We start from the raw sequence: 4,542 nt of genomic DNA on the forward strand, positions 1-4,542 counted from the left end.
GCTCCCCTGATCCTTGGCCTGATCAGGTTATCATTATAGTACAACGTTCACGGTCAATGAGCCTAAAAGTATTTGGATGGGTAAGAGGTTAAAGTAGAAACATGGAAGGAAAGAAGCTGCGACTGATCTGCTGGATATTTCTGCAGAGCAGCCAGACTTTGTACCAGCCAGGGTCAAGCAACTGATTGATGAAGTGAAGCGCTCCAACACCTAACAGTGTCCTGGAACATCTGAGTCACCTGCTGGACCTTGGGGCTAGGGAGAAGTATGGGATATAGAGCTGGTCAGTGGAGCCTGTGGAAACAGTGCTAAATCACTGCAATCCAAATGGGCTCAGACCTAAATTGACCTAATGCCTAGACCCAAAATCAGGCCCGCAGCTTCCAGTTTTTGAAATGCAAGGAGTGCCTTGAACCTTTGAATTTGTGTGGGCTTTTCTCAAATTGGATATGCAACATTTTCTTCTGGCATAACAACTGCAAAGCTCTGATTTGATTTTCAAGAGCTGCCATGGCTCTCCCAAACCCAGAAATTATTGACAGTAATGCAAATTACTGTGACTGGCTGCAAGCTGCCTGGAAGTAAATCCTTGTGCTAGGGCTCAGTGCAGAGTGGATCGTGCTTAGAAGCTGTGAGGCAACTGGCTTGTTTGGTCCCATCATATAAACCACCAGCAACATTTCATTAAACGTACATCTCTGAGGTACGGGGGTGACATGGCCACAGCTGTCCCTTGTCAGGGAACACAAGCTGGGAGATGACCCGTATGATGATATTTTGGATGACCCAGGACAGAGAAGGATGCTGCCTCTCCAAGCTCACAGCTCAGTGGTGGCACTCAGGCTCTGCCTGCAAAAACAGCCTGCCTGGAACAAACATGCCGTGGTTTTGGTAACCCTGGCAAAGCGCTGATTCTCCAGCATGGAGATTGCTGCAACAGTTCAGCACATCCCTTCCTCTGGATCCTGCACTGCTTTGGGCAGGTATCTTGACATTTCGGATGGTGTGAGAAAAAGTTAGGAGTGGGAATGAAATGGGCATTTTTAAATGTTCCATGGGATTTTGTTCATTGGCTTTTCTGTGGTGTTTTCTCATGCTGCAGCCCAGGCAAAGAGGAAACAGCCCAGCCTGGTGATCTGTGGCCTCCTCTGGTTAGTCAAAACAGTCACACTGTGACTCACATGCCAGCCCTCATGTGAGCCCTCAGCAGACAGGAGTGTTTCAGGAGGTTTTGACCAAGTAGGCTTGTGCAATCCAGCCAAGGCCCCTTCAAACACTCATTTGCAGAGAAACGTTGTGCAATGATTACTCATTGACTCACAAGGAAAGGATCCCATTGTGAAAGAGAGGAACAGGGAGACCTGCTGAATCCAGAAACTTCTGTAGAGAAACAACCAGCCTGTGTGACCACTGTATGCACAGAGCTGATTTAATGCCAGTTTGCACCCAGTGACACAATTTGTCAATAATTCACTGAAATAATTACACTGGCAGGTTAAGTTTATCCTAAAATAAAAGCCATTGAGATCAAAGGGAGTTTCCATGCGAATACAAGAGCTTTTGGGCCTCCTCATGCCCAAAGTCACCAACTGTACTTTGAAACCCGGCACAAGACTGGCTTTTTACTATGGGCTTGTAGAGTGATTGAGGCTGGCAGGAACCCCTGGGGGTCACCAGTCCAATCCCTGTTCAAACAGGACTTCCTCCCAAGGTTGTTCAGAGCCTCACCCTTTCAGTGCTGCAGTCTCCAGGGTCATGCAGCCTTCCTGGGGTCCTAGTCCAGCATTTTAACACCTTGCACTGTGAAAAACGTTTTCCTCCTATCCAGCTGCTGTGCAGGCCCTGCTTGTCCCACCAGCATCCCTCCTTGGATGGGTGCTGCTGGTGTGGGATACTGGCCAGCTCTGCCTGTGGTGCAAGGCTTACAGAATTATAGGACTTTCATTGTCTTCCACATCTTTTGGGGTATCACGGCCCTAGAAAGGAAACAGCTTCTGATTCAGAATTGCTCAAGCTCTTGGCACAAAATGCTGCTTTAAGTCAGCACTTTAGCTTAAGCTTCCTTTTCCTCTACTGCCCCTCCACCCCTGTTCTCAAAGGCAGAGGCTGAACACAAGAATAAGAGACCTTCAGCCTCCTGCCCTGAGATGGCCACAGATGCTCAGCATTTACCTTAAACTGTCCTGGTGAGACAAGATGCAACTTGGTTTGAAGAGAGCTAAAACAATACTGCTTACTGGTGTATTTAAAAAAGTGCATTATCGCCAACTCAGGTGAACTGCTTTCTGCTTCATTGCTGGTAAGGAAGGGAGAGTGGTTACAGTGCTCTGAACAAAGCTGTGTCCATCCAAGTTTGCATGATACAGAAGTAGCCAGCACACAGTGTACCCTGGAGGCTGATCATGGACCTGCTCTCCAGGTCCTCTCCAAGGAAAGGCAGTGAACTCCTGTGCAGCAGGATGTTGTGTAGAAACACACAGCAGATTTGGCACACGGGTCAGAAAAGGGCGTTGGACTCCATTCCTAGCAACAAGGAGGAGGAAGACAGGAAACCTTGGCTGCAGTGAATGACACTTTTCCTCGGGGCTACAGATATACACAACTCTTCTCTTTGTAATAACACAGCCTCAACTTTGCCATTTTGCCTGGTGAATTTGCTAGAGACCTGACAGTTTTCCATATTTTGCATTCCACCATCCCAACATTCTAGGAATGATAGGCTGAGCTACTGCATGCCTACAGGAAGAGCGAGAGTGTCTGTACTTGCTCAATTCACCACAGGATATTCTGGTGTAAGACTGACCTTGCACAATCCTAAAATTGTTTTCTCATTAGATTCTATCACCATCACAAAATAAACAGCCTGCCACAGAGGTACTAAGTCTGTGTGATGATATTTGGAGGCCTTAAAACAAATGTATTGATCAATGCAGGTGAAGGTTATTGGTTTTTTCTTCAGTGGGGCTGTTCCTTGAGCGGCTGAAAAGGAAATGGGTCTCTGGATATGAACTGAAAATTCAGAGCATGGATGAGAACCTGCTCCATCTCAGACAGCATTGTGGGTGCAGTGACATCCTCAGTGTCTTGCAGCTTGCCACATACCTGAGGGAAGGGGTAACAATGCTATTTAGGATGGTGAAGCTATGGAAATCACTTGCAAGAGGAAAACAGAACAAAATCCCACTCTTCACGTTTCAGCTTTGCATCTGAAGAGCTACAAGGGTCTGCAGGAGGGTAAGGGCACATGATAACAAGTGCCACCTGTGTGTCAATGATGTGTGAAAATAAAAATGTGCTAGTAGCTGATTTCTCATCTGATAATTACTTTTTGAGGTCTATTTATTATGGCTGGAGACTCTTGGTCATAAAGCGATGCCATCTATGAAGAACACGGAGACCACTTTTTCAACCTCTGCATCCTAGATGTGAAAATCCAAAAGAACAAAAGCCTCTTCTGAACACTTCAGCAGATAAATGGACATATATAAAAGGTGAAAAAAAATGTTAAACCTATGACTTGATGCTAAGTGCTTGAAAAGGAGCCTGGATTTCTAGGGCAGAGAACAACTCTAAAAACAGAGGTGAATGAAACAGCAGACTGAATATATATATTCAAAGAGGACTTTGAAAGAATAATTTCTCCTGTTTTTTACAACTGTTTGGGAGCTCTTGGTATGCTCTTTCATGACAGCAGCCAAAATGACTAAGGGCTGTCTGTGGAGCCAGCCCTTCCTCCTGCCATCAGGGAAACAACAGCAACACATTCAGGCAGTCATGAGTTTCATACTCTTATTTTTAGATTCCTGATAAAAAAAACTCAGCTTTACAGCTGAGAAGGAACAAGAAACAACTCAAAAGCAGCACATACCTGAACTTTCAACAACCCTCAAGGTGCAAACTTTCATCTATTAATTCAGTAAAGCCTAATTCCACAGGGTTTTAACTTTTCCATTCATCCTGACACTAGCTGTGCTCTGGAATTGATCTTGGTCTCAGCAAGATGAAGTTGTTCATGTTCTTCTCGGCTTTACCTAGCTCTTCTTTATATGAAAGTAGCAGTTACACCTCTACAACCCCTCTTCTCTGTGTGGAGCTACTCAGAATTCTCATCATCCTGTTGATGTTGGGTTCTATTTTTGTCAGACTTCATTCCTTTCACGTGGAGAAGTGTGTATTTTAACACACTGTTTGAAAAAAACTCTGAAATATTTCTGTATCATGTCTCCACATGTAAAAAGGTGTGGACAACCTGCAACTTTCATGGATCACCTCACAACCTCTAATTTTGCTGTGCTTTACATTTACTGAGTCACCTCTAAGGAGTGGCATCTTCAAGTGTGATCTGGGGCTTTAAATACTTTGTTGTTGCTTTTAGGCTGGAGTTTTGGGGCTTGTTTCAGGTTTTGTTGGTTTGCTCCTGCAGATTTTTTTGAGATGACCTTCCTTATGAAAGTCTTACAGAGACAGATTAACTTTGTAATGCATATCATAGAATTAATTAGCTCTCCTTCATTTTCAAGACAAAACATGTCCAACACTGTA

The sequence above is a fragment of the Pseudopodoces humilis genome, chromosome 7 (assembly GCF_049639895.1).
Source record: "Pseudopodoces humilis isolate 2021_Gansu_Grassland_sample_001 chromosome 7, ASM4963989v1, whole genome shotgun sequence".
Lineage (NCBI taxonomy): Eukaryota > Metazoa > Chordata > Aves > Passeriformes > Paridae > Pseudopodoces > Pseudopodoces humilis.